At 38.0% G+C, this 15,680-nt stretch overlaps 1 protein-coding gene across 2 annotated transcripts in view; it reads left to right on the top strand.

Annotated features, from left to right (window-relative positions):
• Window positions 1-15,680, top strand: part of LOC126184925 (uncharacterized) — a 207,762-nt gene that overhangs the window by 57,516 nt on the left and 134,566 nt on the right. The window lies entirely within an intron of this gene.

Raw genomic sequence — 15,680 nt, 5'->3', positions numbered from 1 at the left:
GGATGGAGTTCCATGCCTGTTGCTCACGGTTGGTCAATACATGGATGACGCTGGAGTTGTTGTCTGATGATGTCCTGTATGTGCTCGATTTGAGACAGATTTGCTGGTCGAGCAGGTTAAGGCAACATGTTGACTCAATGTAGAGCATGTTTGGGTTTCAACAGTGGTATGTGGGTGAGTGTTATGTTGGAAAACACCCTCTGGAATGGTGTTCATGAATGGCAGCACAACAGGGCAAATCACCAGATTGACATGCAGAGTTGCAGTCAGTGTGTGGGGATAACCACAAGTGTGCTCCTGGTGTCTTATGAAATCAGACCCAGATCGTAACTCCAGGTATAGGTCCATTGTGTCTAACACACGAACAGGTTTGTTTCAGGCCCTCAACTGGCTTCCTCATAACATCAGTGGCACCGAGGCAGAACCAGCTTTCATTAGAAAACAACAGATCTCCATCTTGCCTTCCAATGAGCTCTCACTTGACACCACTTAAATTGCACATGGTGGGGATTTGAAGTCAGTGGAATGTATGCTTCAGAGCATCTGGCTTGGAGCTGTCCTGGAAGTAACTGATCTGTAACAGTTCGTTGTGTCACTGTGGTTGCAACTACTGCTCAAATTTCTGCTGCAGATGCAGTACATTGTGCCAGAGCAATATGCCAAACCTGATGGTCTTACCTCTCATTAGTACCACGATTTACATCACATTTCTACATTCAGATGAAACAGCGAAGAAAATTAATGAAAAAGTAAATGCCTAACAAATGAAATATATTATGGTAATTTTTGTCACGAGAATGAATTACAGGATGATACCTGTCTTGGAGATAGTACCATCAGACATCACTAGATCACAGGACATACAAAAGCATGAGAATTTGACATAAAAATTATTGCAAACTCTCATTTAATGATTAGTTGCCGTTGTTACATATGCAACAGAACAAGGATGACCATGAAGAAACTAGTGCTGAATGTAATAGAGGCCACGATCATCACGGGGTATGCTGCAGTTGAAGACATATTCATTCCTCGCATTCCATAAATATTCGGTGATTCGAATATGCCCTTCGATTTAAAGTGGTTGCAGCCAGCATTCCCTAGGAGTGTCAACAAGGCACAGGACCAATGAGTTTTTGTGGCAGATATTAAACACCACAGACAATGTGGGGGACTGCAACTAGTATGATATATATTGCAGGGTTCACCAGATATGGTGCACAGGCAGTTGTCAGTGGGATTGTGAAATATTTCGGTTGAGCATATTCGTTGATGTAGTCCATGGGCTGCCACCCTTGTATACAGGTGGTACAGCTGGAAGTTGGCTTCCTTCCATTTGTTGTTTGTCGTTGCTGGGTGTTGAGGAGTCTTTTTATCTATTGCTTTTTACTTCCTGTCTTCCAGGAGTCTAGTGCTTTCTGGGGTTGTCAGCTTATGAGCTGCAATCTCATTGTCAGCAAAGAAAGTTGTGTCTGCCAAGATGTAGGCTAACTCATTTTGAGTGTATTTTGGGACAAATAGCATTCTTTTCAGGTATGCTGACTTGACTCCCTCCAGTCATCTGAGGTTTGAATATGTGAGGTGTGTCCATATTAGGTGTGTGTCTTATGATGCCATCGGCACAACCTTTATGTTCAATAGTGCCAGAGCTGTTCTTGCAGCTAGTAGACTCAGTCTCTTTATCTTAGTAGTTGTTTTTTTTTTTTTTTTTTTTTTTTTTTTTTTGTTCTTACTACACTACCTTCAATGTGCTTGGAAAAGGTGTGGCCTGTCATCTGCAGTGTAATTTCTATGTATTTGTGACTTTAAGTGTTTCCAGATATTGTTCCCTGCAGGTGAATTTGTCTTGGTTTTCATGGTTCCAACTTTCTTGAATTGCTTGTGTGTTGTACTTATGAGTAGGTTGTTGTCCTGGGACCATTCTTCCACTTTATTAATAGCTTCTTGCAGGGACACTCTTCTTTCTCATACTAGGAGCATATCATTAGCAAACAGCAGCCTCATTCTCACTTCTTCTGATTGTATCCTTTGAATCACATCATGGGAAAATATATTGAATATTGAAACTTCCTGGCAGATTAAAACTGTGTGCCAGACCGAGACTCAAACTCGGGACCTTTGCCTTTCGCGGGCAAGTGCTCTACCATCTGAGCTACCGAAGCACGACTCACACCCGGTCCTCACTCCTTCACTTCTGCCAGTATCAGGTCCGGCGGCCTTTCCTCTTTTGAGCGATTTTAATTGTTACTCTACCCCTCTGTCTTCTATTTCGATATCTACCATTTTGTCATCTGTGCGACAATCTAGAGAAGGAACTACAGTGCAGTCTTCCTCTGTGAAACAGCTTTGGAAAAAGACATTTAGTATTTCAGCCTTTAGTCTGTCATCCTCTGTTTCAGTACTATTTTGGTCACAGAGTGTCTGGATATTTTGTTTTGATCCACCTACCGCTTTGACATAAGACCAAAATTTCTTAGGATCTTCAGTAGGAATTTTAAGCCTTCTTCACTCCATAGTGTGATTTCGATATCACACTCTCTTTGACACATTGGTTACGGTCCATTGTAACTTTTGAGAGCTTACGTGCTATTGTTATTTATAACCCATCAATCCGAATTTTTTAACTGCTGTATATTATTGATGAATACTGATGGTGCTGAGAATGGAGTGGAAATATTTTCAGGAGTGCTGTGTTGTGTTCCTTTTCTAATTAAAATAAAAGTGTGTTTTCTTGTTCCGTGCCTTTTTTTCCCAGTAGTTTGCTATAAGTCAAATGTTTTATTAATAGGAAATGTTTTTGCTTTGGACCCACGTTGTTCTTCTCACATAAGTAGCTGCTTTCCCATGAACACTGATCATTACAGTCTTCTTATAGTTACAAGAACACTGATACCCATGTGGTTTCTTTGTTATTTTTTGGAGCTTTTTATATAAATTAATGTTGGTTGATCTTCCATTCACTTTTTTAGTATATTCACTTTCTCTCTGACTTCCCCAAAAATGTTTAGAGTTTATATAATGCAAAGTTCAAGGTGTATCCCAGTAGCTCAGTTCCTAAAGCTTGAATTTTTTTCATTTTTATGAGTAAATTTTTAAATCTTTAACTCAAATTTCTTCTTTTCATATTACATGTTCTCCAGTTCCTCATGCTTAAATTCTTGTGTTTTGTTTCAGCATTTGACTGCAAGACGTCTCTTAGTGTTCATTGCTCATCAAATGCAGATTTAGCTGTTTGTTTTATTATTTCTACAGATAATCATTTTTAGCCCAAGTTGTTGTTTCTTTAACACCTCTTATTTCATACTTTTTTCTCTTCTTACGCATATGCCACTTTAATGATGTCTGATAATATTATCCATTTTTTGGCGAGAGATTGATGTCTTTGTTCTGCTAACAATTGTATATTGCCATTTCTTTTCTTTTTTTTTTCCAAGGCTACAGAGGCTCTTAATCAAAACTTTTTTTCAATATTTTATGGCTGGTTTCAAGTGATGTCCTTTGTTAGTCAAGCAGAACTTTTGCAGAAATTCCATAAACTTTCAAACATATGTACAAATACTTCTCGACTCTGTGATTAAGTAGATGTCAAACTGCAAATCCTTGTTAGTGCAGTATTCATTCTGTGTGGAAGTAAGTGGATAGGCAGATGCTGCCATATCTGCTGAGTAGGGTGAATGCTCCAGCAGTTTCTGTTTCCCAGCATCTTTGTGAACATGTGAATTGTCCTGGTGAACAATTTCTTTTCTTCTCAGTCCAGGACTCTTCCCATTGTTTTTGCACTACTTCTAATGGATTCAAGAGACTTGCATACAATTTATCGGCTATTGTTCTGCCTTTTGGAAGATCAACAGTTACAATATTCTCCTTTGCACCCCATAAAGACAGTTGCAAGAGATGGAAGTGACTTTTGTCTGCTTTGGTGCAGCACCACAAATGTCACCACTCCAGCAGCAAAACAGCAGTTTGGGCAGTGGATGGAAGTGGTCAACATAAGTCACATCCACAGGAACAAATGTCAATACACAATCAGGTGGATTCTTTCTAGAATGGTCCAAACATTACTGAGAAATTAGTTCACACATTTGACTCTTGTTGACACTCAACAACTAGGGCATCAGTTACTTTGTAAGCCTGCAATCACAGATTTTCTAATTCAATATGTTGTGCATTCTTGATATTTTCACATGTAATTGTAGTTGAACTTTCTTTATGTTGCTAATTTTTGAGACAAGTATGGCCATATTTGAATTTAACCAGTTGTTCTTGGCACTTTGAAGCTTGTAGAGGAGATAACTTACTTTTGACGACTTTTGGTCAGTTTGCTATGGTCACAAACTGTCCTGATTAAAGAATTTTATCATGACTCTGTATTCCAGTTTATCCAATATAACAAAATGCACAAGATGATTTCTTTGGCAAACTGTATAAATATTTTTTTTTAATAGATAAAGTTGACACTTGATCTTTACTTTGCGCAACTTGAACTAACATAACAAAAACAAAATTTCATTGACATTTGCTTCAACTCTAGGCCAGGCCAAGAACTTTTAATTGGTCTTGTGTATTGTGGTGTCCTGTGGCCATCATACAATTGTGCCAACACCTTTATACAGTCAAGCTCTAGTGCTTGGTCTTTGCTGGTGTGTGGTATCACATTCTGAACTTAATCCTATACCGATTTACATGGAATACACTTTCTCCACATTCAGGAGGCTGACAGTTCAAACCTGCATCCAGGCATCCTAATTTATATTTTCCGTGACACTAATTTTCTTGCCAATCCTTCCCTCATCTGAGCTTGTGCTCTGTGTCTAATGACTTGGTTGTTGACAGAAAGTTAAACACTAATCTCCTCCTCTTCCTCCTCCTCCTCTTTCTCCAGGAAAGGGCTGTTAGAAGTATGTGCAGTGTAAATGTGTGAACTTCATGTTGCTGCTGTTTAAATGTTTAGGAATTGTAACATTATCATTTCACTATGTATAAACATTCATGGAATTTATAATTAATAGAATATTCCCATTCATTGTGTTAATACAAAAGGGAAGACAGTGCACACTTCCATAACAGTTCATATACCATTAGATGATAATAATAAACATCATTCTTCAGATTTCATTTTCAGAAGGTTTCCTATAGGAATTAAAAAGCACATGTAATAAACTTCAAATTTCTAATCAAGCTGATATATTTCCTCTTGACACAGTCTTACTGATTACAAGCATTCTTAGCAGCAGTTATGTTTGTACTGTGCAGTAAGTTTGTACAGTGGCCGCCACTCTTAATTGGCATTGTTGAAGTACTGTGGAGTCAATAACTGGTTATTGCAAATAATAAAGGATCTTTCATACAGTGAAACCTCACTTTTACACTTTCCAAGGGACTTCAAAAATATCGTCAAAAGACTTGTCAGGGATGTTTTTATTATCTAATAAAGGTTTGTTATCTAATAAAAACCACTGATGTAACTGGAAGTGATAACTGTCTGGGAAGTAAAAACGTTTGACTTAATTTTAAACATCATAATCGATGTTTCTGGGATGCCAGCAGCTCTCATTCATTATTTAAATAATGAAATCCTGCACTATTTTCACATTTTTTCTTGCTTAACGATGCCTTTCAAGAATTTATAATTTCAAAAATCATAATCAATGTTTTTGAAAAGCTTGCAGCTGTCATTCATTATTTAAATAATGAAATACTGCAGCAGTTACATATTTTTTCATGCTTAATGACATGTTTCAAGAATTTTTTCTCATTGTCAAGTGCAAATATGTAAAAAGTATTTTGTGTGGTTTGAATGTGTGTTATTCTGCCTCTCATGCACTGTAGTCATCTTTTTGAGGTTATCAGGTAATGTGCCTCCCCAGTTATGTAGAAAACTACACAAATACAAACTATGACTCATACTTTTTGTGTAACATCACAAAAAATAATATGAAAATACTACACTTGACAACGAAAATAAATTCTCATAACACGTTTTGCTCAGCATGATAAAATATGTATCGGTCATTGTGTTTAAAATAAAAACATTTGAGCAACGCAAAGTGAATGACGATGTCAACTAGCGCTACAAGAGGCCAAACTCTGAAACACGCTAAATATGATTCGATAAAGGTGTCACGATGATCACAACACTCACGAAACTGCATTTTGCGCAGTAGAGAGTTAGGAAATGATTGTGAATGGTCATGATATCCTTATTCGAATGAACCTAGTTACCCCCATCACCCATCAGGCCAAGTAGTGCTTGGCAGCGGCAGGAGATACGGCACGAATTGTTCCAAGTTTTACATGTTTACTGATTAAAATCCGCTAATTAGAGTGCTCTGGTGTCAAGAAACTTAACCACATAATATTTGTAAACACTACTGGATGGCCAACATGCCAGCATCATTTTTTTTCCCTCAACGAATATTTTTTTGCAATACGTGAATTGCATGAAAATTATAAACATGTTGATGCAAAATGGGGTGCAAACTAACATTGTGGAAATTGGAAATTTGACAGGAATGATCAAAAATGTCGTGAACGGCGGGAAAATATTAGTTCTGGGAACGTAAAAGTGGGATTATACTGTATATTAAAAGTGTATCCATATTTGAAGAGCGCACCACAGGCTGCAGTTTCTGTACTCGAAATCTGCTTTAAATGGAAGCAATTGGTGCACATTAATATTTTATGTGCTCTGAGAAAAATAAATACAACTTTAAAACTAAATATTAATTAGACTCTTTTGGATTTTCTTTTTCATTAGCAAATTCTACTATATCTGACACATTTATCATGGTAGTAAGATTTTCCACTCTGTTATCTAGTTTGTTGTTTCACAAGTTGACAATCATGCGACTAGAATGCTTCCAGAATCATCAGAGCAGAAAATCGTAACCATAAGTGTGCATAAGTTATTGGTCAAGACTTCAGAACAACTCTTGAAATTGCTACAAGAAATTTTTAATGAACAACTCCAAAATTGTCATGTCTCCATTTCATTTCTTCGACTTCCAGAGGGAGTACTGGGAACAATTGATGAAGAAAATTGTTGACTTCTGGAAGGCTATTCTCAGTACTTACTAAATTATGGAAATTCCAATAAACACTCTTCCTTTGAGAAACCCACCCTATATCCATAGTTAGCACCTACCTCAGTGATAGATGGTAAGCAAATAATTAATAATACAGTGGGCTTAGATTACAACTTTTGTTTAAAAAATGTATTATCTTTTAACAAATATAATCTGACTGTGGAACTAAGTATACATAAACTGATCAAATAATCTGCAACTTGAAAAACAATAGTGCACCAGGAAAAGCTGGATTTGTAACTGAAACGTTGGAAATAGGTGGCACAAATCTTTGAAAAAATGTTGCAGACCATCTGGCATACTGAGAAGATCCATAAAACAGAAGCTTATATTAAGTAACTCACTATGTATGAAACTGGATGAATGGCTGGGTAGCTGGATAGATAGAGATAGATACATGCATACATAGAGAAAGATATCAGGTAGCATAGTGCTAGTTTTATAGCAATGTACGTACTCCAATCAAACACCTGTTAGTGGACACTAATGGAGTGTGTGTCCACAATCTGCCTTCATGATTGCTTGAACTGTGCTGGGGATGTTTTCAGAGAGGTGTATGAATGTCTGTGGAGCAGTGCCAGCCCATTCTTCCTAAAGAGCTGAAATCACAGAAGGAAGGAAGATTTGAGTTTAATGCTCCATTCGACATAGAGGTCATTAGAGATGGAGCACAAGCTTGGCATGTTTCAGGAATGGGGAAGGAAGTCGCTTATGACCTTTCAAAGGAGCCATCCCCTTATTTGCCTGAAATGATTTATAGTAATCATGAAAAACATAAATCTGGTTGGCTGGGCATGGATTTGAAGAGTTATCCTTTGACTGCCAATTCATTGCATTATTAACTGCTCCACCCCGCTCAGTGAAACCAGAAAAGGTTGTGATGTTACATGCTTGGGTCTGGACTGAAGTCAACATTCCAACTCATCCCAGAAGTGTTCTATAGGGTTCAGGTCGGGACTTTGGACAGACCAGTCTGTTTCAGCAACGTTATTCTCCATAAACCATTGCCTCACAGATGATGCTGTAATGACGGGGTGCGTTTTTGTGCTGATACAATCATTCATCATCTGTGAACTGTTCCTCTATTGGACACAGTACAAAATGTTGTAAAACATGTTAACATCCTTCCATATTTAGTGTTTTCTTAAGTGCAACAAGGGGACCACACCATAACCACAAAAACCACCCTCATACTCTAACACTGTCTCCTCTGTACTTCACTGTTGGTACTACATGTGATGATGTGTAACGTCCTCCAGGCATTAAAAAAATTCAAACCCTACCATTAGATTGTCGCAGAACATAGCATAATTGATCAGACTATATTGTCTGCAGAAATGAGAGAGTGATGTAGAGCTACTTGACCGTTGTACCCCATTTGTTTAAGTTCCTATGCACAGTCATTGTGCTAACTGGACTGCTGGCAGTGCTTTGGAATTCACGAGTGTTTCCTTCTGCTGATTGCATGTAAAAGACGTCTGCAGTGCTCATGGTTCCGGTCCAGCAGTACATGAGGTCTTCCTGTTCTTGATTTAGCTGTGGTCGTTACTTTGTGTTTCCACTTTTCAGTCGCATCACCAACATTTGACTTGAGTAATTTTATAATGGTCAAAATGTCGCGGCTGTGTTCGTTAATCAGGTGATATCCAATAACTAATCCACATTTGAAGTCACTGAGCTCTGCTGACCAGACCAGTTCGCTTTTACAGCTTCTCTACTGACAACTCTATACTCCCCACCTCCTTTTATACTGGTGGGTCCGCCTCTTGTGACATGTGGTCAATTCCACATTATATATGGATGTCCGGAACTCTGTACCAGACTTGCTGGACCATAATTCGAACCAGATTCGAGTTCCCATCTAGCACGCAGATTAAATGTTCTGTTTAAATGTTATCTTACTTTAGAATTTATTCATCTGGAAAATTGTGTACCAAAATTTAAAGTTTCTCATGTTACATGAAACTGACGTCTACTTTTCATACAGTACATATTAAAGGTAAAACAAGAACATTAATTTTTGAATGCAGCTACACATTTATCTGCCTTACCTGTACTTGTGGACTAGATTCTGTGACTTTACAGTTTAAAACAAGACAAGGAAGCATGGCACAGCACAGTGGTTAGGACACACAACTCACTTTCAGGAGGGCCATAGTTCAAATCCTTGTTTGACAATCTGCATGTAGGTCTTGCGTGATTTCCATAATTAAGTTAATGCAAATGCTGGAATGGCTCATGTAAGGCTGCCTCCCTATATTTGAATTAAATGTTGATTCTGTCTTTAATTTGCTGTGATATTAATTTGACATCGGACTCTGGATTTTGACAGCATTTGTGAGTAGTTTAACTTCCGAGGTACACACATCATAGTAATGAAGTTCTTATCCATGTGCCCGAGTGACACGGGCTCTATCAAATTCCTAATATTACTGCTCCGCCGGCTGCGGTGGTCTAGCGGTTCTAGGCGCTCAGTCCAGAGCCGCGCGACTGCTACGGTTGCAGGTTCGAATCCTGCCTCGGGCATGGATGTGTGTGATGTCCTTAGGTTGGTTAGGTTTAAGTAGTTCTAAGTTCTAGGGGACTGATGACCACAGATGTTAAGTCCCATAGTGCTCAGAGCCATTTGAACCATTACTGCTCCTCATATTATAAAAACATGATGAAAAAGATATCTTGAAATTGGAAACAGTTCATTACTAACACATTGCATTCACACAACTTCATAACTTTATTCAATTTTGCCAGTGCTTAAGGATTCAGTATGGTCACCATAAAAAAAAGAACGGTTTTCCCCTTTTCACACAAAACTAACTTGAAGAGACAGTTATTATTTTTTTGCAACTATTTTTCTCTGTCCGGTGGGCATTTTGCACATTAAACTCACCTGTGACCCACTCTGCTGCACTACTGTGCACCAAATTGGTAGGCATCAAAATACCACTATTCACAGATAATGAGACGTACCCACCCCACCTATGGACTCTTCACCACCATAGATGAGTAAGGGTGAAATGCAGTGTGTAGGTACTCCTGTCGATATTTGTACCCTTCCTCTTTTTGAGGAGGGAGGGGGGGATGCCCACACAGTCCGTCCTTCCCCTTCAAGCCTGTGCACCGTGACATCGCCATCAATGGAAAGTTAAACCCTAATCTTTCTTCTATCCTTACGCTGTAAAGAATATTTTCAGGATACTTTGTTGGTTTCCTGGAGAGGGTATTTTAAGGTGAGTATTGTGTACTTAATGTACAGGAACACCCGAACACTGCCGAAACATTTAACTCGTCTGTGACAGAAGTTGTGACAGTACTGAGAAAGTGTTGTATCCACAGACACCATTGGGATTTTGCGCTACAGGGTTCATCTCCATGCTGTTGTTCAATTGGCTAGTCTGAGGTCCTCGGGCATAGATTCAGAATCTGCTTAACAAACCATGACTATGCACTGGAAAGCCAGTTACAGCGGCTAGTGTAAGACACGTGCTTACAACCACAGTTTGAAGATTACTTTTGTGATCACTCCCGTTTAGATTTTCTGTGATTTTTCTTGACCACTTCAGACAGATTGCAATATGGAGTCTTTTAGACAAGCAAAGACTTATCTTCACCCAGATCTTATTCCACCATAAAATTGTAATTTTATCTGTAATGATCTCACCCTTGACAGGATATCAAAACAAACCACCACCACAGAAAGGAGAAGAAATTAAGTATACTTTGCTATTGTGTGCTGTATCTTCACCCTGTTCACTATTTAGTAATTTGAAGGAAACTGAGTTTTGGTGGTGTTTTCTGTGTCTTGAGTCAGAAAGAGAACATTCAATTGATGGCACATATGATCCAATCTTTAGTAGGCTCTGACAACAGTTACTGATTACCGTAGGTTGATAGGAAATGCCTGTGACAAAATTAAGTGAATTTGTCAAGATTGATACTAAAATAAGGCTTTTTACATACTTATTATTGCACCCATTCCACATTAGTTGGAAACCAGTTTCAAGAAAGAAGTGTAAAAGTTGGAGCATGTTTGCAATCCTAATGTCATCTGCAAATGATGTGGTTGTGGGCAGTGAAATACGTGAAGAGACTACATGAATAGCACTGATAACCTTCGTGTTGAGCACCTGTAAGCTCCTCCTCCTCCTCCTCCTCCTCCTCCTCCTCCTCCTCCTACATGAATAGTGTATAACTATTTTTTATGTTATTTAACTCACTTGTTCTGAGTATGTACAACCGTGATAAACTGTACATTGGGCATAACTACATGATGTAGTGCAGTACTGGTCAACCTGGTCCCAACCACCCACTAGTGGGTGTTTCAGCTTTTGTGGTGGGTGGTAGGTGATAGGGTTTTGAAAATTATTTCCATTAGGTTTTCATAAAATTTTAATGTAGTGTTTGGTAAGTAATTATTATTATATTCTGTAATTTGTTATAACTTTGCATTATAAATTTCATTAAATAAAGATACTTCCCATTTTATAATTCACCATTATTGAGCAACCTGTGGGTGATTAGAAAATTTTACTATTAACAGACAGAAAAATGGGCAGTAGGTAAAAATGTTGAATACCTCTGATGTAGTGTATTGCATAAGGCACTGGCCCCAGATTCAATAGGAAAGAGGCTCATGCTCTGTTTGGCCATCCTGATTTAGGTTTTCTTTGATTGTACTACATCACTTCAGGCAAAGGCCAGGATGGTCACTTCACAAGGCCATGGCAGACCATCTGGCCTCTCCTCTCCTTTCCTCCTCCCCACCTGGTTAAATCTATGTGTTAAACAAGTTTGTATATATTATTTACGTTTCCTTTGCATTAAGATGACAAACAATGTATCATTGTAAAATTATCTTTGGATGAACAAATTACTAATACTAAAATTGAAAGAGGAAATAAAACTGATTTGGAGTACAAGGAAGGGATCTGAATCTGGGTCTTCTGCTCAGTAAGCTGATGCACTAACCACTATGCCACCCTGACACAGTGTCTTTCACAACTGTACGACTACCTTAGCACACATCCCTCCTCAATCCAAATTCCTATCTGTACCACAACCCACTTTGTATTCCTCCAAACTCGAACAGCTTTGCAGGGGCTCTTCAGCTTTATTGGAATAGCACCTCAGCATCAAATGAAACGGGGCTCATGTCTGAAACCCAGGCATAGGTGCTTTGATCAAATGACACTACATGTTTCCAGAGACATTTTCATGTCACAGACCTCTATGATGTACGTATATATGCAGACTGAAGTGACGAATGAAAATTTGTACCAAAGCCAGAATTCAAACCCGGGTGTCCTGCCCACTAAGCAGATGTGCTAACCACTATGCCACCCAGAGTTTGAATCCTGTCCTTGGTACAAATTTTCATTTGTCACTTCAGTCTGCATATATAGTTTGATTTTTATTTTGTCTCGCGAGGCCTGGAGGACCACATTCCAGACTTTACCTACAGCATAGAAAGTCTGGGGTGATCACCTGGATGTCAGACCCAGGACTTACGTGTCAGTTGACAGCTATACTAGCGTACAGAAGCATTCATTGTAGCCGACACAGATATTTCCTATTCGTGACACTAAAATTATCAAGGATGATTAAATGATAAATTTATTTTCTCATTCATTGTAGAATACTGCGTACTTTATACCCACTTGTGCGCACGCACACACACACACACACACACACACACACACACACACACACACACACTATTCACTGTGCATAGAAGGCCAGATTTCTCTCCATTATCAAACATATCACCTCACTGGTTAGATCCTCTTGTTGTTCTGTATATACCATACATTTGTCTGTAAGAAGGATGCTCATCTTCCAGAAAGTCTCACAAGACCTGCTTAATGAAAAGTATTGAAAATTTCTCGCAGTTGAAACCAAGCACGGTGGCACAGCGGGTAGCACTCTGGTTTCACATTCTGGAGCATAACGGAACAAATTCGTGACCGGCCATCAAGATTTAGGTTATCAGTGATTTACATAAATCACTCCACACAGGTGCCAGGATGGTTCCATTGAAAGGGCACAGCTGATTTCCTTCCCCATCCTTGAAACATTCCAAGCTTGTACTCCTCTCTAATGATCTCAATGTTGATGGGGTGTTAAACCCTGATCTTTCTCACTTTCTTACTTTGAGCAACTGAAATTGTGCCCCTGTGTTTCCCTGTCTCTGGAGATGATTCATCAAGCATAAATTCCATAAAATACCATTAGAGTTAATTGAGACTCCTCAGAAACTGCTTTCCTTATGTAAAATGCATTGAATGTGCACATATCTCCCGTGACAGTCTTCCAGATGTGACTACACATCACTATATTTGTAAAGACTGTGTCCAGGACTCTATATAAAAGTGACATGCTTAACAGGATTGAGCTTGTGTAACCAGAAAGTTAGGCATATGTAGTTCTCACTAAGCACAATTTTGCTGAATATACAGCTCTCCAGCATTTTCATAGATGAAAAATTATAATCCTGATTTGTATCCTGCTGGTCAAGGAAGATTCAGTCTTTGTTGTTATATGCTATCAGCTTCTTTCTAGTAACATATGTCATGATCCATCAAACCAGATAATATTTGTTGACCTTTCTAAGTTACATTGGTAGTCTTCATACACCCAATCTTTTAGTGTGACATGACTAACAGAGGTAACTGTGTGTGGCAGTAGCTTCTGTAAACGATAATGAAGAAATTGTTTCAAATGGTATGCCTGCTTGTATTTTTTGTTATTGGCACTAAATTGGTAAGTATCTGTCACAATGTGAAATCCAGAAATGGTACCACAGGAATTCCAGTGCCTGCTTGATTTAACTGATGGGGTAGCTCAGATGCCTAGCCTGGATTAAATACAATTAAAATGTTGTAACTTGTTCATTCTGTGTATGGCTGTTTCTTAAACAGCCAGTGGAAGCTCTAATGATATTATGGGCATGTGCTATGTATCACCATTCCATTGAACAATCTGTCAGGGCTACTCTGCCCAACATGAGAGCTATTTAAAATTCAGGTTTTCACCAAAATGCCACTGATTCTATGCTGAACAGTGTTCCCATCGAACTTTATTAAGGTTACATTACTGTGAGATTTGATTTTAAGGCTACAATATCTCATTTATTTTAATTGAGAGTGCATTGTTTGTTATGTGTTCAAAGACAGTGTAAGGTAGTATGTATATATTTTGTGGAACCACAAAAAGTAGTTGTCTGGAAATAAGTATCCATTTCAACTACTTCTTGTCAGATGACCATCTTCAAGTCATGGCTGGTTAAACACTACAGCAACTGTAAGGAAGATTGCTTGGTGTTGAGTGCATCATTGTTTTTAATTTGTATCATCTGTCACATACCTGAGTATCTATTACATGATACAGTTTCCAACAATGTGATGAATGATGCAACTAAACAGTTAATTTGACACCAAGATACCTTCCTTAAACTTGATGTTGTGTTTATTCATGACTTGAAGATGGCCCATTGAATAGAACTAGTTGTTTGGCAGTAATTACCCATTACAACAGCTTTTAGTGGTTCTGCAGTGTTATTCTTTAAATAAATTGAAGCTATGTAGCAATGCAGAATTTTTTACTTAAATATTTCGAAATGCTATGTCCAGCAAATTTACAGTTAAAAGTCTTTTGTGAATAGTATTGGATACTGGATGATTTGTATTGCTACTACACTCAGTGTCATTCAAACACATCTACTATTTTAAACACAGTCACAGCATTCGTGAAATGGACCTGTACATTTTTTGAAGTGTATCATAATAAACTAATTTGACAGTTAAACACACTTTTTGTCTGACAAAATGTGCACTGCAGTTAATTGGAATGTCATTAGGTTTCGTCTGCTTTGATTCATGCTGTAGATCTTGTTGTATGAGAATAGTTAGTGTAGTGTTGCATGAGAAACATATTTCTCACAAGCAGTGGTTCTAAACCATACTCTTTACAATAAAATAAGACTTTTGTCATTAAACCAATTGTTATTATCTTTAAACTAATAAAGCTAAAATATTTTATTTTCCCTTATTGTCACATTTGTAAACACTTGCATGTTGTGAACACTTGCATGGTGTAGATCACAGTATAATAATTTTAGTAATCTTTGACTTTTATTATTAAATGTGGAAATTTTGTAGGATACCTGTAAAATTTATTCTTTGCATGAATTGACTGTGTAGTTATTGTTACTGAATCTCTTCTTAATCAAACGCTGTTGTAATGAGGGCAACAAATAATATTTGTAGTACAAAATAACGATCAAAATGTGTGGTGTCATACACTCCACCTTCTTCCTATTCACCAGCCTCCCCCCTCCACCTGCATTTGTGCTCTCTCTCTCTCTCTCTCTCTCTCTCTCTCTCTCTCTCTCTCTCACACACACACACACACACACACACACACACACACACACACACACACACACGGTTGTAACACTGTTTCTGTTTTTTTGTTTTTTACAGTGCATTTATGGTTAAATAACTTATTAGATGTTGTGTATTTCTACTGGCATATGATTTTAATCATTTTAAGATTATATATTCTGCATGAACTTTCATATTTGGCAATACGGTTAATCAT

This window comes from Schistocerca cancellata, chromosome 4 (genome assembly GCF_023864275.1).
Source record: "Schistocerca cancellata isolate TAMUIC-IGC-003103 chromosome 4, iqSchCanc2.1, whole genome shotgun sequence".
NCBI classification, from domain to species: Eukaryota; Metazoa; Arthropoda; class Insecta; order Orthoptera; family Acrididae; genus Schistocerca; species Schistocerca cancellata.
Note: the sequence above shows the minus strand (reverse complement) of the source record. Positions and strands in the feature narration are given on the sequence as shown.